Here is a 26,752-nt window from a genome sequence, read left to right on the forward strand (position 1 = left end):
TTTGAACAAAAATTCGCTTTCCCTCTAGTGGTTTTTTTTTGTTCACATGCGGCAATTTCACTTTGGTTTTTACTGTTTTTTCGATTTTTTTTCTAAATGGTTTTCCCAATCCATTTTAAATTATTTCTAGGCATAGTTTTTTGTTTGAACGAAATTCTCGCTAGTGGTTTTTTGTTCACATGTGGCATTTTTTCATTTTTTTTTTTAAAAAATTTGTCTGATTGTTTTAGAAATGGTTTTCTCAATTCACTAATAGTCCGTACTAGGTCTGGTTTTTTGTTTAGTCAATGAGAATTCTTTGAATTTTACGTCAGGACTTGTCCTGCTATGTTTTTTTATTTCGTCGTCTGACGCTCGTTTTACATTTATTCACACAGCAAAGCTGAAAAAGTGAAATTTTCTGGATAACTTCTTCCTCTCACTAACAGCTTTTGAGCGCGTGACGTCATTTCTCATTCTCTCTCCTGCAAAGGTTTTAAGCTCATTTGTGTGATTATATTTTGATCATACGTGATATACCTCAATCAATAAAATGACCTTTGCACTTTAAAACCTATGTTTAATTTGAATTAGTTTAAGGTCAAAGGAATTCATATGTTCAGTAAAGATTCCTAATAAAATGCTTCTGTGGAATGCATTTTAACAAGCTTTTCAATTTATCGCTGATTTTTTTACCTTGCTTTTTGAGCGGCGTCGAATTTTTTAATAGCTGCACAGCGATAGCTGGGGCTATTATTGGCCTTTTCTTAGTTTTTTTTTCGTCGTCGCCATTTTTGTTACGACCATATGACGTCACAACCCCTTCAAATTTGCTTTTTGTTCATTCGTTTATGCCATTTCAATTGAAATGCGTTTGTGACGTCATTATTTGCTCTTAGTGGAGCTAGTTTTTTTGTTAATTCGCCTGATTAAATTTTTGGTCACACTTGACTTACCTCACTCTGAAAAATGACTTCCTCACTTTGAAATTGACTTTTATTTACTTCAATTCAAAGAGATAAGGTCAAATGGGTGTGTGCCACTCTTAATGAAGGTTATTTGAGAGCAGCTAGTAGAGGCATCAAAAACTTATACAGATTTTTAATCAAAATATAACATAACAGCCTTCAATGAAAAGACGAATTTTTTTGGTCTGTCTTGTTTTTGAGACTGCAGATCTACGAAACTATTGTTGCTATTTTCTGGCAATCTGCGAGCTATGTTTTCAGTTTAGATCTGTATCTGTTTCTATCCATATTATACGGCACGCAAGTCTATTCTTTCGCAGCTATTCCGGCAATCTGCCGGCTATGTTTCCAATATATATTGTCATTTTTCAGTTTTGTTTTAGAAATATAGTCGAATGAAGATGAACGTTTTCTCGTGTAAATTTTCTTGTATTTGTTACTGTTTTTCAACTTTTCTTTTAATTTGTTATAATTTGCCTGACAGGTCATTCGCATTACTAACTATTGTTTATGACAAATTATTGATTGGATAGAGCTCTTCACAAAGTTTTGAAATTAGATCTTGCTTCATTAATAAAGAATCTTTCAAGATCAACTACAGTCCAATCAAAACTTATCCATGAACTCCCGGAATGTTACGACCAAAGTCTACATCTTTCTTCGTAATGTTCGTACTTTGTTGTTTCTCTTTGTCTCCTCAGTATTAAATTGTTTTTCATTGCTAACGGAGTTAATTTTTGAGCAAAGATTATCCTTACTGATAATCTTTGCTCAAATGATACAATTTGACATGTTTCAATTAATTGATTTCATCACCCGATTTTTTTCAAATGCAGATCTTCAAGTCTTATTGAGTTAGTGTTGGGTAATCGAATCCAAATATCCAATTTTTCTTCATTTTGTCGACAGAACTGTCCAATTTATTGAACTTTATCAGCGTCTTTCGACTTTTTTCGTAAGTTCGGGGCTAGTAATTTTCTGACCTTTTCTGTAACGTTTCGTAAATATGTTGATTTCTGCATTGCCTGGATATGGTTTTAGTCATTTAGTTCGTTTTCTATTATTTTGATAGACAATTGGTAATGCCTTACTATTAGCCATTCGCTTGCTCCTCTCGGCAGATATTTTTTCAGTGTTTAAAATTTGTTCAAAAATTTCCTGCTGCCGCTCGATTACTTATCTTTATTCAGCATAACCGATTTCATTTTAATTTGCTGCGTTTCAGCCTCATTGATTGGTGGTGATTGACTTTTGTGCCTTTATTTCTAAGAATAAGCCGACGCTCATTCTTGCTTTCGGATGGATTTGTCGTTTTTTGTTGCTACGGGCTCGTTTCTCTTTAGAGCATCGTAATGCTAAGGAGTTACAGTTTTAAACTGCATCTTTTTCGGTTCGGCTCTGATTTGAGCATTTTTTTGGAAAATTTTTAGTACAAGAACACGAAAAGATAAAAGAAAAGAACCTTTATTCTGAATTGTTTATTTGTCTGGTTGAGATTGATAAAGGTAAACAACAACTATTGAAGATAATTGAATCGCGTTCTTGCGACTGCGTTCATACACTTGACAAACTTCTCACTAATTTGCAAATCAGAATTTTGTAAATATGGTTTTTGCTACTATCCGTAATCTGCCTGCAGATTTACGCATTCGTCATATTTTTCTGTAGACCCGCGTGCTCTCTACACTTCCTTCTTTTGAAGTTGTTAAAAATATAGTTTGATTCTTTTGTTTCCTGTTTAAAACAATTGAGCATAAAGTGTGATTGCGCAGCTCAAAGATCAATGTTAACGGTCTCCGTAATTAAACATCTATGCTTGGCATTTAATTGATGTAGAGAGATGAGATCTGATTATAGCTGCGAAGCTGTAAGCTGAGCGTAGCTATATTGCGGTGCTCTTGGTTTTTTACAATTCAAAGAATTTGAATTGTAATGGGGCGCTGTCTTTTTTTTTTAAGATCTGTTCACACATTTTCATGATTTTTGAAGTCAAATTGGAGTAGTGATTTTGGTCACGCCGAAACAGGAAATGGAGCGAAAAAGCGAGTGGTTTTGCGGCGTGAATTTTTTTCGCTCTAATTTTAAAGTAGAGTGAGAAAACGGTGTTTGAACAAAAATTCGGTTTCTCGGTAGTGGTTTTTTGTTCACATGCGGCAATTTCACTCTGATTTTTACTGTTTTTTTCGATTTTTTGGATCGGATTTTTTTCTAAATGGTTTTCCCAATCCATTCACAGCTCATTCGAGGCCTAGTTTTTTGTTTGAATTAAATTTTCATTTCTCGCTAGTGGTTTTTTGTTCACATGCGGCATTTTGACATTGATTTTCTGTTTATTTCTTAATTTTTTGTTCTGATTTTTTTTTAAAATGGTTTTCTTAATTCACTCATAGTCCATTCTAGGTCTAGTTTTTCTGTTTAGTCAATGAAAATTCTTTGAATTGTACGTCAGGACTTGTCCTGCTATGTTTTTTTGTTTCGTCGTCTGACGCTTTATTTTCGGTTTACATTTGTTCTAGAACTTTCTGTCTCGTCACTGCTTAAATGGCTTTTTCGCGCTTGATTTCACGTTTTCTACGTGACCTAAATTGCGGTTATTCAGAAACAGAATCTGTTCCTAAAACAAAATTGATTGTAAGAAAACAGATTGTATGGTCCGACAGCCGAGTGGTTAAGGCGACTGGCTGTTAATCCGGAGATCGCCGGTTCGAGACGCGACATGGAAAATTTTTTTGCACCCAAAAACAACCTCCTTTGAAATAAACTTGTAAGTTTTATAGGCGGCGGCGATAACTATATCAACTCACTTCTGTATCTTTTTCCATCTGTATTTTACGGCACGCAAGTCTATTTCGCAGCTATTCCGGCAATCTGCCGGCTATGTTCTTTCTTTTGCAGTCTTTAATTTGATATTTTTGGTCAATCGGTGTTTAGGCACATAGTTCTTCCTCCTTTTTTATCGATAAAAAGTTCTGTAAATCATTCCTGAAATTTCTAATAGGAGTTTTACTGTTCTAATAGAACTGAAATTGTTCAAATTTAGTTATTTTTCATTGAATATACAATGCTTTAATTTTAATGTTTTGTGTGAGTTTGTGACGCATTCTTCGTTTGATGGCTTTCAGTTTTTGTTCAGTTTGACCCTTTCGGTATCTAGCATCTGTTTTTTTTATTTTGAATCTATTATAATCAAATACATATGCTGAACAGTGCTGAGAACGAACAATCTTCCCCTCCAAAACGAAATCTTTTCTTTCGTGAGGAATATGTATTACTATTACTCAATAAAGACCAAGTTCAGTGCTTCACTTCCGAAATTGAGCAACACTTTTTTTTCTCCTTTCTCAATTTTTATTATGAGCGGAGCCCTGGCTAAATTTTGGCAAATAAGTCTATGGCGTCTTGATGTCCGGTGCCGCGTTTCCTTCTCAGTCTAAAAATTGCCGTTGTTCTTTTAGAACTGAAATGGCTGAGTAGTGATAAGCAAATAGCTTTTTCGCAGTGACATACCTAGATTTCACATTCAGATTGAATACCTGTTGTTTACATTTTGTTTGTTGTCTTCGACAAAATTTGATATTGGCTGTTTCGTCGCATTGCAGTGGGTACATATGTGCGATAAAAATCTGCCCTCTTATTTTTCCTCAATATAGAATCATTCATCTCTTGAGCTTCATTGAGTTCTTAAAGCTTTTCGCTTTTTGATTTCTGGTTTTATTTTAGGCTTTCAGTATTCTGGGCATGATTACAGACCTGTGCTGCGCGCTTGTGCGATTTGGCCTTTGCCTAGAAAGTGAACAGAGAAGCTTCTGTTTTTAGTCGCTTGGTCCTATGTTCCAAGCAAATAAAAAGGAATTCTGTTGTCGCTTTCCGGTGAGCACGTTAATGGATCGCTTTGGATATTTTCGGTCTCCAGAAGCAGTTTGACGAAATCGGATATTACTTTATGGTTACTTTCGCCTGGGAGGTCCTGTATTGTAATGATACAGCCAGGCTCCTGTAAAGTTTTTCGAGCAACTGTAAAGTTAAGCTATTTATTCTTTGTACATTGAAAAAATTTTTAGAAGTTTTCTTTTCATTTTTTTTTGTGTGGTAAGCTTATGTCAGATTTGAGATCTTCTCATTTCACATTTTTGCTTTGTGACATCTGGTATTGTTTTGCTGACCACCCTTGTATCTATAGATGTGATGATTACAGACCTGGGCTGAGCTGTGACGAGAGCTAATGGCATTGTAAATCGCTAACGGCTGTTCGTTGCTCTTCTATAAAAAGTGTCATTTTCCCGTTATGTTTTTCTGTTGCGGTTTCTTTGATTATGATTACAGCCCTCTGCTGACCAGTGACGACAGCTAGCCTTCTAAGATTATCGAATTGCTTGAAGTGTTATCCTTAGAGAATTTTTCGTTACAGTAATTTATCCATTTTTGCGGATGTTGCTTTTTCATTTTTGCGGTGTGATGTGGTTTCATTTTGCTCATCACCTTTCGGTCTCTATATGTAGTGATTATCCACCTCTGCCATGCTGTGACGAGAGCTCATTCTCTATGGTTTTTTGTTATTGATAATTGTCTGCGCTATAAGTTGATGTCAAAAATAATATTCAATTAGTTTATATTGAATGTAGCAAAAATGTATTGCTGTCCTGCCTTGTATCTTTAGATGTGATGATTACAGAACTGTGCTGCGCTGTGTTGAGAGTTAATTCTCCAGTTTTTAGATATTGATTATAAGTGTCTGCGCTTTCCATTGATATCAAAATTGTTTTCCAATTCTTTTGTTTTGAATTTAGTGAATATGCTATTTAAATGATTAATTGTTGCTTGTTGAGCTTATATAAAAAGCGTGGCAATGTTCCATATTTGTAACGATGCCGCTAGACTCCTGAGTTGTGCTGGGACGATAGCTAAGTCTCTACTGTCTCTACTGTTTAGAGATTGGTAATAATTGGCTTTGCTTTGTGTTGATATGAAAATAGATCTTCACTTGTTTTGTCTTGAAGTTAGCAAATATGTGCGATGAGTAATACAATTTTCAATGAGTAGTGGCTGTTTGTTGCTGTTCTATAAAAAGTGCCGTTTTTCCAGTTCTCAGCTAGCCTTCTGAGATTTGCGAAATGATTGTAGTGTTATCCTTAGCAGTTTTTCGTTACAGTAATTTATCAATTTTTGGGAATTTTCTCTTTTCTGTTTTATATTTACTTAGTTTGAAGGTATCAAGATTGTGCGATGTGTAGTTGCATTTCAAATTGGTAATGGCCGTTTGTTGCTCTTCTAAAAAAGTTTTTTAAATTTTCAGTCTTGTCATGCTTTTTCGTTACGGTTATATAGATGTGATGATTACAGACCGTTGACAACTAGCCTTCTGAGTTGCACGAAGTGTTAAATATATTTAGATCTTTATTTTTTACAAATTTATTTAAGTTCTTAGCATTAGCTACACTTCTGAGATTTTGGAATGAGGTGAAGTGTTTTTCTGCAGTAATTTTTTTTGGAAGCTTGTGTTGTTTTTTTTACAGTTTTGCTCTGTGACATCTGATATCGTTTTGCTGTTCGCCCTTGCATCTGTGGATGTGATGGTTACAGAACTGTGCTGCGCTGTGTTGAGAGCTAATTCTCTGATTTTTGGAAACGGATTCTGAGTGTCTGCGCTTTCGGTTGTTATCACAATTTTCATTTTTTTGTTTTGAAGTCAAAGTTGTGCGATGAGTAATAACTTTTTAAATGAGTAATTGCTACTTGTTGCGCTTCTATAAAAAGCGTCATTTTGCAGTCCTGTTGTGGTTTCTGTTGCGGATTTTCTATGATGATTACAGACCTGGACTGAGCTATGACTAGAGCTAATGGCATTGGTAATGGCTGTATGTTGCTCATCTATATAAAGTGACATTTTCCCGTTTCATGTTTTTTTGGTTCCGGGTTCTTTACTTATGATGATTACTTACTGTGCTGACCAGTGACGATAGCTAGCCTCCTGAGATTTGCAAAATGGTTTCAGTGTTATCTCGGTAAAGTAATTAATCCATTTTTGACGATGTTGTTCCGTTTTTGTGGTATCTGGTATTGTTTTGCCCATCGCCTTTACCTCTAGATGTGATAGAAGTGTCATTTTTCTAGTCTCATGTTTTTTCGGGTTCTTTGATTATGATGATTACAGACCTGTGCTGACCAGTGACGACTGCTAGCCTTCTGAGGTTTTTGAATTGATTGAAGTGTAATCTTTAGAGGTTTTTTGTTAGTAATTTATCCATTTTTGGGGCCGTTTTTTCTCTTCTGCTTTGTTATATCTGGTAATTTTTGCTCATCGCCTTTCTATCTCTTGTTGTGATGATTATACACCTCTGTTAATCTGTGACGAGAGCTTATTCTCTCTGATTTCTAGTTATTGATAATAAATGTCTGCGCTGTGATTTGATGTCAAAGTTAATTTTCCTTTATTTTGGCTTTGGGAAAGCGAATGTGTAAAAAATAGCATTTTGAATTGGTGATGGCTGTTTTTTGCTCTTACATCAAAAGTGTCTTTTTTTTCAGTCATATATGTTTCTGTTACAGATTCTTTTTTTGTGATGATTACAGACCTGTGCTGACAAGTGACGACAGCTAGTCTTCTGAGTTTTTCGAATAGATTGAAGTGTTATCCTTGGCGGTTTTACGTTAAATTAATTTATCCATTTTTCCAGAGACTGTGTTTCTTCACTTTTGCTTTGTGATCTCTGGTATCGTTTGGCTCATCGCCTTTGTAGCTCTAGATGTGATGATTATACACCTCTGCTAATCTGTGACGAGAGCCTATTCTCTAATTTTTAGTAATTGCCAATAATTATCTGCGCTATGATTTGATGTCAAAAATTATTTTTAATTATTTTGGCTTGGAGCAAATATGTGCGTTGAGTATTATCATTTTGAATGGTCAATAGCTGTTTGTGGATCCATCAAAAGTGTGGTTTTTCCAGTCCTATGTTTTTTTTGTTATGGGTTCTATAGTTATTATGATTACTGACCTGCGCTGACCAGTGACGACAGCTAGCCTTCTGAGATTTTCGAATTAGTTGAAGTCTTATCTTTAGCAGTTTCGTAATTTATCCATTTTTGTGGATGTTGTGTTTCTTCACTTTTGCTTTGTGATCTCTTGTATCGTTTGGCTCATCGCCTTTGTAGCTCTAGATGTGTTGATTGCTCGCCTGTGCTAAGCTGTGAGAAGAGCTCTTTCTCTCTGATTTTTAGTTGCTGATAATAATTATCTGCGCTAGGGTTTGATGTCAAATTTAATATTCAATTGTTTTGGCTTGGAGTTAGCAAATTAGTGCAAATGAGTATTATCATTCTGAATGGGTAATAGCTGTTTGTTGATCTATCTAAAGTGTCATTTTTCCCGACTTATGTTTTTTTGACATTAGTGAACCACCTGTGATGACCAGTGACTACAGCTAGCCTTTTGAGATTTTCGAATTAGTTGAAGTGTTACCTTAATCAGTTTATCGTCGAAGTAATTTATCCATTTTTGCGGACGTTGTTTTTTCAGTTTTGCTTTGATGTCCGGCATGGTTTTGCTCATCGCCTTTATCTCTAGAACTGATGGTCAAGCAAGTGTGCTCTAAGCTGTGACGAGTGGTTCTGAGTGTTTTGATTTGATTGAAGTGTTATCTTTAGGAGTCTTTCGTTAAATTCTTTGATCCTTTTTTGCGGGTGTTGTATGTTCACTTTTTCTTTGTAATTTTTAGTTGTGTTTTGCCCATCGCCTTTATCTCTAGATTTAATGATCGCTAAGCTGTGAGGAGAGCCTATTCTCTGATTTTTTGTTTTTGCTAATAATTGTCTGCGGTATTAGTTGATGTCAAATATAATTTGCAATTAAATTGCCTTGAAGTTAGCAAAAATGTGCGATCTGTAATACAATTTTCAATGAGTAGTGGCTGTTTGTTGCTCTTCTATAAAAAGTGTCATTTTTTCCAGTTCTCAGCTAGCCTTCTGCGATTTGTGAATTGATTGAAGTGTTTTCCTGGGCAATTTTTCGTTACAGTGATTTTTCATTTTTTGCGGATGTTTTTTTCTCTTACGGTGTGATATTTGGTTTTATTTTGTTTTGATTGAGCTAAATGTGGGTGTCAAAATTAATTTTCAATTATTTTTTCTTGAAATTAGCAAAACTCTGCGATGAGTAATTGCATTTTAAATTGATTATAGCTGTTTGTTGCTCTTCTACAAAAACGTCATTTTTCCAGCGTTATGTTTGTTTTCTGGTTCTTTATTTATTATGATTACAGACCATCCGTTTTTGCGGGTGCTGTTTTTTTCACTTTTGCTTTCTGATGTCCGGTATTGTTTTGCTCATCGCCGTTACATCTCTATATGTAGTGATTATCCTCCTGTCCCATGCTGTGACGAGAGCTTTTTCTCTCTGGTTTTTGGTTATTGATAATAATTGTCTGCGCTATAAGTTGATGTCAAAACTAATATTCAATTAGTTTGACTTGAAGGTAGAAAAAATTTGCGATTTGTAATTGCATTTCAAATTGGTAATGGCCGTTTGCTGCTCTTCTATGAGAAGTTCATTCGTTTTTCAGTCCTCTTATGCTTTTATTTGTTACGGTTTTTTAGATGTGTTGATTACAGACCTGTGCTGCGCTGTGTTGAGAGCTAATTCTCTGATTTTTGGAAACGGATTCTGAGTGTCTGCGCTTTCGGTTGTTATCACAATTTTCATTTTTTTGTTTTGAAGTCAAAGTTGTGCGATGAGTAATAACTTTTTAAATGAGTAATTGCTACTTGTTGCGCTTCTATAAAAAGCGTCATTTTGCAGTCCTGTTGTGGTTTCTGTTGCGGATTTTCTATGATGATTACAGACCTGGACTGAGCTATGACTAGAGCTAATGGCATTGGTAATGGCTGTATGTTGCTCATCTATATAAAGTGACATTTTCCCGTTTCATGTTTTTTTGGTTCCGGGTTCTTTACTTATGATGATTACTTACTGTGCTGACCAGTGACGATAGCTAGCCTCCTGAGATTTGCAAAATGGTTTCAGTGTTATCTCGGTAAAGTAATTAATCCATTTTTGACGATGTTGTTCCGTTTTTGTGGTATCTGGTATTGTTTTGCCCATCGCCTTTACCTCTCGATGTGATAGAAGTGTCATTTTTCTAGTCTCATGTTTTTTCGGGTTCTTTGATTATGATGATTACAGACCTGTGCTGACCAGTGACGACTGCTAGCCTTCTGAGGTTTTTGAATTGATTGAAGTGTAATCTTTAGAGGTTTTTTGTTAGTAATTTATCCATTTTTGGGGCCGTTTTTTCTCTTCTGCTTTGTTATATCTGGTAATTTTTGCTCATCGCCTTTCTATCTCTTGTTGTGATGATTATACACCTCTGTTAATCTGTGACGAGAGCTTATTCTCTCTGATTTCTAGTTATTGATAATAAATGTCTGCGCTGTGATTTGATGTCAAAGTTAATTTTCCTTTATTTTGGCTTTGGGAAAGCGAATGTGTAAAAAATAGCATTTTGAATTGGTGATGGCTGTTTTTTGCTCTTACATCAAAAGTGTCTTTTTTTTCAGTCATATATGTTTCTGTTACAGATTCTTTTTTTGTGATGATTACAGACCTGTGCTGACAAGTGACGACAGCTAGTCTTCTGAGTTTTTCGAATAGATTGAAGTGTTATCCTTGGCGGTTTTACGTTAAATTAATTTATCCATTTTTCCAGAGACTGTGTTTCTTCACTTTTGCTTTGTGATCTCTGGTATCGTTTGGCTCATCGCCTTTGTAGCTCTAGATGTGATGATTATACACCTCTGCTAATCTGTGGCGAGAGCCTATTCTCTAATTTTTAGTAATTGCCAATAATTATCTGCGCTATGATTTGATGTCAAAAATTATTTTTAATTATTTTGGCTTGGAGCAAATATGTGCGTTGAGTATTATCATTTTGAATGGTCAATAGCTGTTTGTGGATCCATCAAAAGTGTGGTTTTTCCAGTCCTATGTTTTTTTTTGTTATGGGTTCTATAGTTATTATGATTACTGACCTGCGCTGACCAGTGACGACAGCTAGCCTTCTGAGATTTTCGAATTAGTTGAAGTCTTATCTTTAGCAGTTTCGTAATTTATCCATTTTTGTGAATGTTGTGTTTCTTCACTTTTGCTTTGTGATCTCTTGTATCGTTTGGCTCATCGCCTTTGTAGCTCTAGATGTGTTGATTGCTCGCCTGTGCTAAGCTGTGAGAAGAGCTCTTTCTCTCTGATTTTTAGTTGCTGATAATAATTATCTGCGCTAGGGTTTGATGTCAAATTTAATTTTCAATTGTTTTGGCTTGGAGTTAGCAAATTAGTGCAAATGAGTATTATCATTCTGAATGGGTAATAGCTGTTTGTTGATCTATCTAAAGTGTCATTTTTCCCGACTTATGTTTTTTTGACATTAGTGAACCACCTGTGATGACCAGTGACTACAGCTAGCCTTTTGAGATTTTCGAATTAGTTGAAGTCTTACCTTAATCAGTTTATCGTCGAAGTAATTTATCCATTTTTGCGGACGTTGTTTTTTCAGTTTTGCTTTGATGTCCGGCATGGTTTTGCTCATCGCCTTTATCTCTAGAACTGATGGTCAAGCAAGTGTGCTCTAAGCTGTGACGAGTGGTTTTGAGTGTTTTGATTTGATTGAAGTGTTATCTTTAGGAGTCTTTCGTTAAATTCTTTGATCCTTTTTTGCGGGTGTTGTTTGTTCACTTTTTCTTTGTAATTTCTAGTTGTGTTTTGCCCATCGCCTTTATCTCTAGATTTAATGATCGCTAAGCTGTGAGGAGAGCCTATTCTCTGATTTTTTGTTTTTGCTAATAATTGTCTGCGGTATTAGTTGATGTCAAATATAATTTGCAATTAAATTGCCTTGAAGTTAGCAAAAATGTGCGATCTGTAATACAATTTTCAATGAGTAGTGGCTGTTTGTTGCTCTTCTATAAAAAGTGTCATTTTTTCCAGTTCTCAGCTAGCCTTCTGCGATTTGCGAATTGATTGAAGTGTTTTCCTGGGCAATTTTTCGTTACAGTAATTTTTCATTTTTTGCGGATGTTTTTTTCTCTTACGGTGTGATATTTGGTTTTATTTTGTTTTGATTGAGCTAAATGTGGGTGTCAAAATTAATTTTCAATTATTTTTTCTTGAAATTAGCAAAACTCTGCGATGAGTAATTGCATTTTAAATTGATTATAGCTGTTTGTTGCTCTTCTACAAAAACGTCATTTTTCCAGCGTTATGTTTGTTTTCTGGTTCTTTATTTATTATGATTACAGACCATCCGTTTTTGCGGGTGCTGTTTTTTTCACTTTTGCTTTCTGATGTCCGGTATTGTTTTGCTCATCGCCGTTACATCTCTATATGTAGTGATTATCCTCCTGTCCCATGCTGTGACGAGAGCTTTTTCTCTCTGGTTTTTGGTTATTGATAATAATTGTCTGCGCTATAAGTTGATGTCAAAACTAATATTCAATTAGTTTGACTTGATGGTAGAAAAAATTTGCGATTTGTAATTGCATTTCAAATTGGTAATGGCCGTTTGCTGCTCTTCTATGAGAAGTTCATTCGTTTTTCAGTCCTCTTATGCTTTTATTTGTTACGGTTTTTTAGATGTGTTGATTACAGACCTGTGCTGCGCTGTGTTGAGAGCTAATTCTCTGATTTTTGGAAACGGATTCTGAGTGTCTGCGCTTTCGGTTGTTATCACAATTTTCATTTTTTTGTTTTGAAGTCAAAGTTGTGCGATGAGTAATAACTTTTTAAATGAGTAATTGCTACTTGTTGCGCTTCTATAAAAAGCGTCATTTTGCAGTCCTGTTGTGGTTTCTGTTGCGGATTTTCTATGATGATTACAGACCTGTGCTGATCGTTGACGACAACTAACCTTCCGCATTTTACGAGTTAAATAAAATGTTAAATATAGCTAGATCTTCTTTGTATTTTACGAAATGATATTAGTTCTAAGTTTTAGCTAGCCTTCTGAGATTTTGGAATCAAATGAAGTGTTAAGTTTAGCTTTTTTTGCAGTAATTTAATTTTCGGGAGTTTGTTGTTTTTCAGATTTGCTTCAAGATATCAGGTATTGTTTTGCTGTCCTCCCTTGTATCTTTAGATGTGATGATTACAGAACTGTGCTGCGCTGTGTTGAAAGCTAATTCTCCGATTTTTGGAAATTGATTATAAGTGCCTAAGCTTTCCGTTGATATCAAAATTTTTTTCCAGTTCTTTTGTTTTGAATTTAGTGAATATGCTTTTTAAATGATTGATTGCTGCTTGTTGCGCTTATATAAAAAGGGTGCAATGTTCCATATTTGTAACGAGGCAGCTAGACTCCTGAGTTTTCCGAGTGAATGAAAATGTAAATTCTAGCTGTTTAATCTTCGTAAATCGAAAAAATTTCCTGTTCATTTTTTTGCGCCGAGCACATTTCAGCTTTGATAGCTTCAGAGATCGTTGTTTTTTGCAGTAGTTTAGTTTTTGGGAGTTTATTTTTGTCACAGATTCGCTTTGTGACACCTGGTATTGTTTTGCTGTCCGCCGTGTATCCATAGATGTGATGATTACAGAACTGTGCTATGCTGCGTTGAGAGTTTATCCTCTGATTTTTGAAAATGATTGTAACTGTCTGCGCTTTCCGTTGATAACAGATTTATTTTCCAATTTTTGTTTTGAAGTTAGTAAGTGTGTGCGACGAGTAATAGCTTTTTAAAATTTTTATTTCTATAAGAAGCGTGTCAATTTTCCTTATTTGTAACGATACAGCTAGACTCCTGAGTTTTTCGAGTGAATGAAAGTGTAAATCGTTTTTTCTCCATTGTTCTTGCGCTTGAAAAAAATGTCTCCATTGTTCTTGCGCTGAGACCAAGTCAGCTTTGATAGCTTCCCTATCAATGTATTTGAATTGTAATTTATCTAATTTTGTTGATTTTGTGATTTTGATCCGATTTCTGCTTCATCATATCTGGTATTGTTTTGCTGTTCGAGTTTGTTTCTTTAAATGTGATGATTACACACCTGTGCTGAGCTGTGACGAGAGCTTATTCTCTCTGATTTTGTTATTGATAATAATTATTTGCGCTATGATTTGATGTCAAATTAATTTTCAATTATTTTGGCTTGCTGTTAGCAAATATGTGCGATGAGTAATAGAATTTTGAACCGGTGAAGGCTGTTTGTTGCTCTTCTATCAAGTGTCTTTTTTCCAGTCATGTTATGTTTTTCTTTGTTACGTGTTCTTTAGATGTGATGATTACAGACCTGTGCTGACCAATGACGACAACTAGCCTTCTGAGATGATTAGACACCTCTGCTAAGCTGTGACAAGAGTTTATTCTCTCTGATTTTTAGTCATCGATAATAATTATCTGCGCTATGATTTGATGTCAGAATTAGTTTTTTTTGTTTTGGCTTGGAGATAGCAAATATGTGTGATGAGTAATAGCATTTTGAGTGCGTGATGGCTGTTTTTGCTCCTTTATCAAAAATGTCATTTTTCCAGTCTTGTTGTGTTTTTGTTAATGTTTTTTAATGATGATTACAGACCTGTGCTGAGCAGTGACAACAGCTAGCCTTCTGAGTTTTTCGAAATGATTGAAGTGTTAGCCTTAGCAGTTTTTCGTTACAATAAATTATTAGTTTTTGCAGATATTGCTTTTCTTCACTTTTGCTTTGTGATCTGTGGTATCGTTTGGCTCTACGCCTTTGTAGCTCTAGATGTTGTGATTATCTCCTCTGCTAAGCTGTGACGAGAGCCTACTCTCTCTGATTTTTATTTATTGATAATTATCTGCGTTGTGATTTGATGTCAAAATTGGTTTTCTTTTATTTTGGCTTGGAGATAGCAAATATGTGTGATAGCATTTTAAATGGGTGATGACTGGTTGGTGCTCTACTCTAAAAAGTGTCATTTTCCCAGTCTTGTTTTTTTGTTTCCGGTTCTTTGTTTATGATGAACACAGACCTGTGCTGACCAGTGACGACAACTAGCCTTCTGAGATATGCGAGATGATTTCAGTGTTATCTTAGGTCGTTTTTCGTTAAAAAAACTTATCCATTTTTGCCTATGTTTCCTCGTTTTTGCTTTGTGGTCTCTGGTATTGTTTCCGCATAGCCTTTATCTGTAGATTTGATGATTACACACCTGTGCTAAGCTGAGACGAGAATTTATTCCTTCTGATTTTTAGTTATTGATTTTAATTATCTGCGCTATGATTTAATGTCAAAATTCATTTTGAAATATTTTGGTTGTGGAGATATTAAATATGTGCGATGAGCAATAGCGTTTCGAATGGGTGATGGCGGTTTTTTGCTTTTCTATCAAAAATGTCTTTTTTCCAGTCTTGTTACGTTTTACTTTACGTTTTCTTCAGATGTGATGATTACAGACCTGTGCTGACCAATGACGAGAACTAGCCATAGGAGATTCTCGAATTGATTGAAGTGTTATTTTTTTATCAATTTTTCGTAAAATTCATTGATCCATTTTTGCGAATATTTTTTGTTCACTTTTGCTTTGTGATATCTAGTTTTGTTTCGCTCATCGTCTTCATCTTTAGATTTGATGATTACACATCTGTGCTAAGCTATGACGAGAGCTTATTCTCTCTGATTTTTAGTTACTGATATTAATTATTTGCGCTATAATTTGATGTCAAATTTTTTTTTCAATTGTTTGGGCTTGCAGTTAGCAATAATGTGCAATGAGTAATGGCATTTTGAATGGCTGATGGCGGTTTCTTGCTCTTCTATCAAAAGTGTCATTTTTCCAATCTTGTTACGTTTTTCTTTGTTACGTGTTTTTTGGATGTGATGATTACAGACATATGCTGACCAATGACGAGAGCTAGCCTTCTAAGATTGTGATCCATTTATGCGGATGCTGTTTGGTCTTTTTTGCTTTGTGATGTCTAGTATTGTTTTGCTCATCGCCTTTATCTCTAGATATGATGATTACACAGCTGTGCTAAGCTCTAACGAGTGCTTATTCTCTCTGATTTTTAGTTTTTGATATTAATTATCTGCGCTATGATTTGATTCTAAAATTATTTTTCAAATGTTTTGGGCTTGGAGATAGCAAATATGTGCGATGAATAATAGCGTTTGGAATGGGTGATGGTGGTTTTTTGCTTTTCTATCAAAAATGTCTTTTTTCCAGTCTTGTTACGTTTTACTTTACGTTTTCTTCAGATGTGATGATTGCAGACCTGTGCTGACTAATGACGAGAACTAGCCATAGGAGATTTTCGAATTGATTGAAGTGTTATTTTTTATCAATTTTTCGTAAAATTCATTGATCCATTTTTGCGAATATTTTTTATTCACTTTTGCTTTGTGATATCTAGTTTTGTTTCGCTCATCGTCTTCATCTTTAGATTTGATGATTACACATCTGTGCTAAGCTATGACGAGAGCTTATTCTCTCTGATTTTTAGTTACTGATATTAATTATTTGCGCTATAATTTGATGTCAAATTTTTTTTTCAATTGTTTGGGCTTGCAGTTAGCAATAATGTGCAATGAGTAATGGCATTTTGAATGGCTGATGGCGGTTTCTTGCTCTTCTATCAAAAGTGTCATTTTTCCAATCTTGTTACGTTTTTCTTTGTTACGTGTTTTTTGGATGTGATGATTACAGACATATGCTGACCAATGACGAGAGCTAGCCTTCTAAGATAGTGATCCATTTATGCGGATGCTGTTTGGTCTTTTTTGCTTTGTGATGTCTAGTATTGTTTTGCTCATCGCCTTTATCTCTAGATATGATGATTACACAGCTGTGCTAAGCTCTAACGAGTGCTTATTCTCTCTGATTTTTAGTTTTTGATATTAATTATCTGCGCTATGATTTGATTCTAAAATTATTTTTCAAATGTTTTGGGCTTGGAGATAGCAAATATGTGCGATGAATAATAGCGTTTCGAATGGGTGATGGTGGTTTTTTGCTTTTCTATCAAAAATGTCTTTTTTCCAGTCTTGTTACGTTTTACTTTACGTTTTCTTCAGATGTGATGATTGCAGACCTGTGCTGACCAATGACGAGAACTAGCCATAGGAGATTTTCGAATTGATTGAAGTGTTATTTTTTATCAATTTTTCGTAAAATTCATTGATCCATTTTTGCGAATATTTTTTATTCACTTTTGCTTTGTGATATCTAGTTTTTTTTCGCTCATTGTCTTCATCTTTAGATTTGTTGATTACACATCTGTGCTAAGCTATGACGAGAGCTTATTCTCTCTGATTTTTAGTTATTGATATTAATTATCTGCGCTATAATTTGATGTCAAAATTTTTTTTCAATTGTTTTGGCTTGCAGTTAGCAATAATTTGCGATGAGTAATGGCATTTTGAATGGCTGATGGCGGTTTCTCGCTCTTCTATCAAAAGTGTCATTTTTCCAGTCTTGTTACGTTTTTCTTTGTTACGTGTTTTTTGGATGTGATGATCACAGACCTATGCTGACCAATGACGAGAGCTAGCCTTCTAAGATAGTGATCCATTTATGCGGATGCTATTTGGACTTTTTTGCTTTGTGATGTCGAGTATTGTTTCGCTCATCGCCTTTATCTCTAGATATGATGATTACACAGCTGTGCTAAGCTCTAACGAGTGCTTATTCTCTCTGATTTTTAGTTTTTGATATGAATTATCTGCGCTATGATTTGATTCTAAAAATATTTTTCAAATATTTTGGGCTTGGAGATATCAAATATGTGCGATGAGTAATAGCATTCCGTGATGAATGCGTGATGGCTGTTTTTGCTCCTCAATCAAAAGTGTCAATTTTCCAGTTTTGTTGTTTTTGTTAGATTTTTTATTTATGATGATCACAGACCTGTGCTGAGCAGTGACGACATCTAGCCTTCTGAGTTTTTCGAAATGATTGAAATGTTATCCTTAGCAGTTTTTCTACACTTTAATTTATTAGTATTTGCAGATATTGCTTTTCTTCACTTTTGCTTTGTGATCTCTAGTATCGTTTGAGTGGGTGATGACTGTTGCTCTTCTCTAAAATGTCATTTTCCCAGTCTGGTTTTTGTTTCGGGTTCTTTGTTTATGATGAACACAGACCTGTGCTGACCAGTGACGACAACTAGCCTTCTGAGATATGCGAGATGATTTCAGTGTTATCTTAGGTCGTTTTTCGTTAAAAAAGTTTATCCATTTTTGCCTATGTTTCCTCGTTTTTGCTTTATGATATCTGGTATTGTTTCGCTCATCGCCTTTATCTCTAGATTTGATGATTACACACCTGTGCTAAGCTGTGACGAGAACTTGTTCTCTCTGATTTTTTTTTGATATTAATTATCTGCGCAATGATGTGATGTCAGAAATAATTTTCATGAGTTTTGGTTTGGAGATAGAAAATATGGGTGATGAGTAATATTATTTTGAATGGGTGATGGCTTGTTGCTCTTTGATGATTTTGTTACTCTTCTACCAAAAGTGTCCTTTCCCAGTCTTGTTGTGTTTTTGCTAGATCTTTTATGATCATTACAGACCTGTGCTGAGCAGTGACGACAGCTAGCCTTCTGAGTTTTTCGAAATGATTGAAGTGTTATCCTTAGCAGTTTTTCGTTACATTAATTTATTAGTTTTTGCAGATCTTATTATTGTCATCGTTTGGCTCAACGCCTTTGTAGCTCTATATGTTGTGATTACTCTCCTCTGCTAAGCTGTGACGAGAGCCTATTCTCTCTGATTTTCAGTTATTGATATTAATTATCTGCGCTGTGATTTGATGTTTGGCTCATCGCCTTTATCTCTAGATTTGGTGATTACACAGCTGTGCTAAGCTGTGACGAGTGCTTTTTCTTCCTGATTTTTAAATATTGATTTTAATTATCTGCACTATGATTTGATTCCAGAATTAATTTTCGAATATTTTGGGCTTGGATATAGCAAATATGTGTGATGAGTAATAGCATTTTGAATGGGTAATGACTGTTTGCTGCTCTTCTCTAAAAAGTGTCATTTTCCCAGTCTTGTTTTGTTTCGGGTTCTTTATTTATGATGAATACAGACCTGTGCTGACCAGTGACGACAGCTAGCCTTCTTGAGATTTGGATATGATTTCAGTGTCATCTTAGGCCGTTCTTCGTTAATTTTATCCATTTTTGTCTACGTTGTTTTCTTGTTTTTGCTTTGTGATATCAGGTATTGTTTTCGCATAGACTTTATCTCAAAATGTGATGATTACACACCTGTGCTAAGCTATGACGAGAGCTTATTCTCTCTGATTTTTAGTTATTAATATTTATTATCTGCGCTATAATTTGATGTTAAAATTAATTTTCTAATATTTTGGGCTGGGAGATAGCAAATATGTGCGATGAGCAATAGCATCTTGATTGCGTTTTGGCTGTTTTTTGCTCTGCCATAAAAAAAGGTTATTTTTCCAGTCTTATGTTTTTCTTTGTTACGTGTTCTTTAGATGTGATGATTACATACCTGAGCTGACCGATGACGACAGCTAACCCTCTGTGATTTTCGAATTGATTGAAGTGTTAAATCTATCAGTTTTGCGTTGAAGGCATTGATCCATTTTTGCGGATGTTGTTTGTTCACTTTTGCTTTGTGATATTTATTATTGTTTTGCTCATCGCCTTTATCTCTAGATATGATGATTACACAGCTGTGCTAACCTGTAATGAGTGTTTTTCTCTCTGATTTTTATTGATATTGATTATCTGCGCTATGATTTGATTCTAAAATTAATTTTCAAATATTTTTGGCTGGGAGATGGCGAATGTGTGATGAGTATTAGCATTTTGAATGGGTGATGACCGTTTGCTGCTCATCTCTAAAAAGTTTCCTTTTCCCTGTCTTGTTTTTTTTTGCTTCGGGTTTTTTTTATGATGAATACAGACCTGTGCTGATCAGTGACGACAGCTAGCCTTCTGAAAATTGCGCGATTGTTTCAGTGTTATCTTAGGCCGTTTTTCGTTAAAATAATTTATCCATTTTTGCCTATATTTCCTCGTTTTTGCTTCGTGATATATAGGTACTATTTTCCCCACAGCCTTTATCTCTAGACGTGATGATTACACAGCTGTGCTAAGCTGTGACGAGTGCTTTTTGTGCCTGATTTTTAACTATTGATTTTTTCATTATCTGCACTATGATTTGATTCCAAAATTAATTTTCGAATATTTTGGGCTTGGAGTTAGCAAATATGTGCGATGAGTAATAGCCTTTTGAGTGGGTGATGGTTGTTTTTTGCTCTTCTATCGAAAGTGTCCTTTTTCCAGTCGTGTTACGTTTTTCTTTGTTACGTGTTCTTTAGATGTGATGATTACAGACCTGTGCTGACCAATGACGAGAGCTAGCCTTCTGAGATTTTTGAATTGATTGAAGTGTTATCTTTATCAGTTTTTCGTTAAAGTCATTGATCCATTTTTGCGGATGTTGTTTGTTCACTTTTGCTTTGTGGTATCTAAATTTATTTTGCTCATCGCCTTTATCTCTAGATTTGATGATTACACACCTGTGCTAAGCTGTGACGAGTGCTTTTTCTGCCTGATTTTTAATTATTCATTTTAATTATCTGCACTATGATTTGATTCCAAAATTAATTGTCGAATATTTTGGGCTTGGAGTTAGCAAATATGTGCGATGAGTAATAGCCTTTTGAGTGGGTGATGGTTGTTTTTTGCTCTTCTATCGAAAGTGTCCTTTTTCCGGTCTTGTTACGTTTTTCTTCGTTGCGTGTTCTTTAGATTTGATGATTACACCTGTGCTGACCAATGACGAAAGCTAGCCTTCTGAGATTTTCGAATTGATTGAAGTGTTATCTTTATCAGTTTACCGTTAAAGTCATTGATCCATGTTTGTTCATTTTTGCTTTGTGATAGCTAATGTTGTTTGGCTCATCGCCTTTATCTCTAGATTTGATGATTACACAGCTGTGCTAAGCTGTGACGAGTGCTTTTTCTTCCTGATTTTTAAATATTGATTTAATTATCTGCACTATGATTTGATTCCAAAATTAATTTTCGAATATTTTGGGCTTGAAGTTAGCAAATATGTGCGTTGAGTAATAGCCTTTTGAGTGGGTGATGGTTGTTTTTTGCTCTTCTATCGAAAGTGTCCTTTTTCCAGTCTTGTTATGTTTTTCTTTGTTACGTGTTCTTTAGATGTGATGATTACAGACCTGTGCTGACCAATGACGACAGCTAGCCTTCTGAGATTTTCGAATTGATTGAAGTGTTGTCTTTATCAGTTTACCGTTAAAGTCATTGATCCATGTTTGTTCACTTTTGCTTTGTGATAGCTAATGTTGCTTGGCTCATCGCTTTTATCTCTAGATATGATCATTACACACTGTGCTAAGCTGTGACGAGAACTTATTCTCTCTGATTTTTAGTTATTGATATTAATTATCTGCGCAATGATGTGATGTCAAAATTGATTTTCAATTTTTTTGGCTTGCAGTTAACAAATATGTGCGATGAGTAATAGCCTTTTGAGTGGTTGATGGTTGTTTCTTGCTCTTCTATCGAAAGTGTCCTTTTCCAGTCTTGTTACGTTTTTCTTTGTTACGTGCTCTTTAGATGTGATGATTACAGACCTGTGCTGACCAATGACGACAGCTAGCCTTCTGAGATTTTCGAATTGACTGAAGTGTTATCTTTATCAGTTTACCGTTAAAGCCATTGATCCAGGTTTGTTCACTTTTGCTTTGTGATAGCTAATGTTTGGCTCATCGCCTTTATCTCTAGATCTGATCATTACACACTGTGCTAAGCTGTGACGAGAACTTATTCTCTCTGATTTTTAGTTATTGATATTAATTTTCTGCTCAATGATGTGATGTCAAAATTGATTTTAAATTATTTTGGCTTGCAGTTAGCAAATATGTGCGATGAGTAATAGCCTTTTGAGTGGTTGATGGTTGTTCTTTGCTCTTCTATCGAAAGTGTCCTTTTTCCACTCTTGTTACGTTTTTTTTGTTACGTTTTCTTTAGATGTCATGATCACAGACCTGTGCTGACCAATGACGACAGCTAGCCTTCTGAGATTTTTGAATTGATTGAAGTGTTATCTTTATCAGTTTACCGTTAAAGTCATTTATCCATGTTTGTTTACTTTTGCTTTGTGATAGCTAATGTTGTTTGGCTCATCGCTTTTATCTCTAGATTTGATCATTACACACTTTGCTAAGCTGAGACGAGAACTTATTCTTTCTGATTTTTAGTTATTGATATTAATTATCTGCGCAATGATGTGATGTCAAAATTGATTTTCAATTATTTTGGCTTGCAGTTAGCAAATATGTGCGATGAGTTATAGCCTTTTGAGTGGTTGATTGTTGTTTCTTGCTCTTCTATCGAAAGTGTCCTTTTCCAGTCTTGTTACGTTTTTCTTTGTAACGTGCTCTTTAGATGTGATGATTACAGACCTGTGCTGACCAATGACGACAGCTAGCCTTCTGAGATTTTCGAATTGACTGAAGTGTTATCTTTATCAGTTTACCGTTAAAGCCATTAATCCATGTTTGTTCACTTTTGCTTTGTGATAGCTAATGTTGTTTGGCTCATCGCCTTTATCTCTATATTTGATCATTACACACTGTGCTAAGCTGTGACGAGAACTTATTCTCTCTGAGTTTTAGTTATTGATATCAATTATCTGCGCAATGATGTGATGTTAAAATTGATTTTCAATTATTTTGGCTTGCAGTTAGCAAATATGTGCGATGAGTAATAGCCTTTTGAGTGGTTGATGGTTGTTTCTTGCTCTTCTATCGAAAGTGTCCTTTTCCAGTCTTGTTACGTTTTTCTTTGTTACGTGCTCTTTAGATGTGATGATTACAGACCTGTGCTGACCAATGACGACAGCTAGCCTTCTGAGATTTTTGGAATTGACTGAACTGTTATCTTTATCAGTTTACCGTTAAAGCCATTGATCCATGTTTGTTCACTTTTGCTTTGTGATAGCTAATGTTGTTTGGCTCATCGCCTTTATCTCTAGATTTGATGATTACACAGCTGTGCTAAGCTGTGACAAGTGCTTTTTCTCCCTGATTTTTAATCATTGATTTTAATTATCTGCACTATGATTTGATTCTAAAATTAATTTTCGAATATTTTGGGCCTGGAGTTAGCAAATATGTGCGATGAGTAATAGCCTTTTGAGTGGGTGATGGTTGTTTTTTGCTCTTCTATCGAAAGTGTCCTTTTTCCAGTCTTGTTACGTTTTTCTTTGTTACGTGTTCTTTAGATGTGATGATTACAGACCTGTGCTGACCAATGACGAGAGCTAGTCTTCTGAGATTTTCGAATTGAGTGAAATGTTATCTTCATTAGTTTTTCGTTAAAGTCATTTGGCGGATGTTGTTTTATTTTGCTTTGTGATGTGTTGTATTGTTTTGCTCAACGCTTTTATCTCTAGATTTGATGATTACACACCTGTGCTAAGCTGTGATGATAGCTTATTCTCTCCGATTTTTAGTTATTGATTTTAAATATCTGCGCTATGATTTGATGTCAAAATTGATTTTCAATTATTTTGGCTTGCAGTTAGCAAATATGTGCGATGAGTAGTAGCCTTTTGAGTGGTTGATTGTTGTTTTTTGCTCTTCTATCGAAAGTGTCCTCTCTCCAGTCTTGTAACGTTTTTCATCGTTACAATTTCTTTAGATGTGATGATTACAGACCTGTGCTGACCAATGACGAGAGCTAGCCTTCTGTGATTTTCGAATTGATTGAAGTGTTATCTTTATCAGTTTTTCGTTGAAGTCATCGATCCATTTTTGAGGATGTTGTTTGTTCACTTTTGCTTTGTGATATCTAGTGTTGTTTCGCTCATGGCCTTTATCTCTAGATTTGATGATTACACACCTGTGCTAAGCTGTGATGAGAGCTTTCTCTCCCTGATTTTTAATTATTGATTTTAATTATCTGCACTATGATTTGATTCCAAAATTAATTTTCGAATTTTTTGGGCTTGAAGTTAGCAAATATGTGCGATGAGTAGTAGCCTTTTGAGTGGGTGATGGTTGTTTTTTGCTCTTCTATCGAAAGTGTCCTCTCTCCAGTCTTGTAACGTTTTTCATCCTTACAATTTCTTTTGATTTGATGATTACAGACCTGAGCTGACGAATGACGATGATTACAGACCTGGGCTGACCAATGACGAGAGCTAGCCTTCTGAGATTTTCGAATTGATTGAAGTGTTATCTTTATCAGTTTTTCGTTGAAGTCATCGATCCATTTTTGAGGATGTTGTTTGTTCACTTTTGCTTTGTGATATCTAGTGTTGTTTCGCTCATGGCCCTTATCTCTAGATTTGATGATTACACACCTGTGCTAAGCTCTGACGAGAGCTTATTCTCTCTGATTTTTAGTTATTGATATTATTTATCTGCGCTATGATTTGATGTCAAAATTGAATTTCAAATATTTTGGGCTTGGAGATAGCAAATATGTGCGATGAGTAATAGCATTTTGAATGGGTGATGGCTGTTTCTTGCTCTTCTATCGAAAGTGTCCTTTTTCCAGTCTTGTTATGTTTTTCTTCGTTACAATTTATTTTGATTTGATGATTACAGAACTGTGCTGACCAATGACGAGAGCTAGCCTTCTGTGATTTTCGAATTGATTGAAGTGTTATCTTTATCAGTTTTTCTCTAAAGTCAGCGATCCATTTTTGAGGATGTTGTTTGTTCACTTTTGCTTTGTGATATCTAGTGATGTTTCGCTCATGGCCTATATCTCTAGATTTGATGATTACACACCTGCGCTAAGCTGCGACGAGAGTTTATTCTCTGATTTTTAGTTATTGATTTTAATGATCTGCGCTATGATTTGATGTCAAATTTGATTTCAATTATTTTGGCTTGCAGTTAGCAAATATGTGCGATGAGTAATAGCCTTTTGAGTGGGTGATGGTTGTTCTTTGCTCTTCTATCGAAAGTGTCCTTTTTCCACTCTTGTTACGTTTTTTTTGTTAGGTTTTCGTTAGATGTGATGATTACAGACCTGTGCTGACCAATGACGACAGCTAGCCTTCTGAGATTTTTGGATTGATTGAAGTGTTATCTTTATCAGTTTACCGTTAAAGTCATTGATCCATGTTTGTTCACTTTTGCTTTGTGATAGCTAATGTTGTTTGGCTCTTCGCCTTTATCTCTAGATTTGATGATTACACAGCTGTGCTAAGCTGTGACGAGTGCTTTTTCTCCCTGATTTTTAATTATTGATTTTAATTATCTGCACTATGATTTGATTCCAAAATTAATTTTAGAATATTTTGGGCTTGGAGATAGCAAATATGTGCGATGAGTAATAGCTTCGCTTGATGAATGCGTGATGAGTCTTGAATGCGTGATGGCTTTTTTTGCTCTTCTATCAAAAGTGTCATTTTTCCACTCTGTTATAATTTTCTTTGTTATGTGTTCTATAGAGTGATTATTACAGACCTGTGCTGACCAATGACGAGAGCTAGTCTTCTGAGGTTTTCGAATTGACTAAAATGTCATCTTTAATAGTTTTTCTTTAAAGTCATTTGGCAGATGTTGTTCACTTTTGCTTTGTGATATTTTGTTTTGTTTTGCTGAACGCTTTTATCTCTAGATTTGATTATTGCACCCTGTGCTAAGCTATGAAGAGAGCTTGTTATCTCTGATTTTTAGTTATTGATGTTAATTATCTGCGCAATGATTTGATGTCAAAATTATTTTTTAAATATTTTGGCTTGCAGTTAGCAAATATGTGCCATGAGTAAAAGCATTTTGAATGGGTGATGGCTCTTTTTTGCTCTTCTATCAAAGGTGTCATTTTTCCAGTCTTGTTAGATTTTTCTTTGCTACGTGTTTTTTAGTTGTGATGATTGCAGACCTATGCTGACCAATGACGAGAGCCAGCCTTCTGAGATATTGATCCATTTTTGCGGATGTTTTTTGTCCACTTCTGCTTTGTGATATCTAGTATTGTTTTTCTCATCGCCTTTATCTCTAAATTTGATGATTACACACCTGTGCTATGCTGGGAGGAGAGCTTATTCTCTCTGATTTTTAGTTATTGATATTATCTGTGCTGTGATTTGATGTCAAAATTGTTTTTCAATTTTATTGGCTTGCAGTTAGCAAATATGCGCGATGGATAATAGCATTTTGAATGGGTGATGGCTGTTTTTTGCTCTTCTATCGAAAGTGTCTTCTCTCCAGTCTTGTAACGTTTTTCATCGTTACAATTTCTTTTGATTTGATGATTACAGACCTGTGCTGACCAATGACGAGCGCTAGCCTTCTGAGATTGTTGAATTGATTGAAGTGTTATTTTTTATCAGTTTTTCTTAAAATTCTTTGATCCATTTTTGAGGATGTTGTTTGTCCACTTCTGCTTTGTGATATCTAGTGTTGTTTCGCTCATGGCCTTTATCTCTAGATTTGATGATTACACAGCTGTGCTAAGCTGCGACGAGTGCTTTCTCTCCCTGATTTTTAATTATTGATTTTAATTATCTGCACTATGATTTGATTCCAAAATTAATTTTCGAATTTTTTGGGCTTGGAGTTAGCAAATATGTGCGATGAGTAATAGTGTTTTGAGTGGGTGATGGTTGTTTTTTGCTCTTCTATCGAAAGTGTCCTTTTTCCAGTCTTGTTACGTTTTTCTTTGTTGCGTGTTCTTTAGATGTGATGATTACAGACCTGTGCTGACCAATGACGAGCGCTGGCCTTCTGAGATTCTTGAATTGATTGAAGTGTTATTTTTTATCAGTTTTTCTTAAAATTCTTTGATCCATTTTTGAGGATGTTGTTTGTCCACTTCTGCTTTGTGATATCTAGTGT

The 26,752-nt window shown here is 35.1% G+C and overlaps 1 protein-coding gene across 1 annotated transcript in view; it reads left to right on the forward strand.

Moving 5' to 3' along the window:
- The window catches only part of LOC142340761 (microspherule protein 1-like), a 55,278-nt gene that overhangs the window by 919 nt on the left and 27,607 nt on the right, over positions 1 to 26,752 (forward strand). The gene's annotated exons all lie outside the window — the stretch shown is intronic.

This window comes from Convolutriloba macropyga, chromosome 6 (assembly GCF_964194025.1).
Source record: "Convolutriloba macropyga chromosome 6, txConMacr16.3, whole genome shotgun sequence".
Lineage (NCBI taxonomy): Eukaryota > Metazoa > Xenacoelomorpha > Acoela > Convolutidae > Convolutriloba > Convolutriloba macropyga.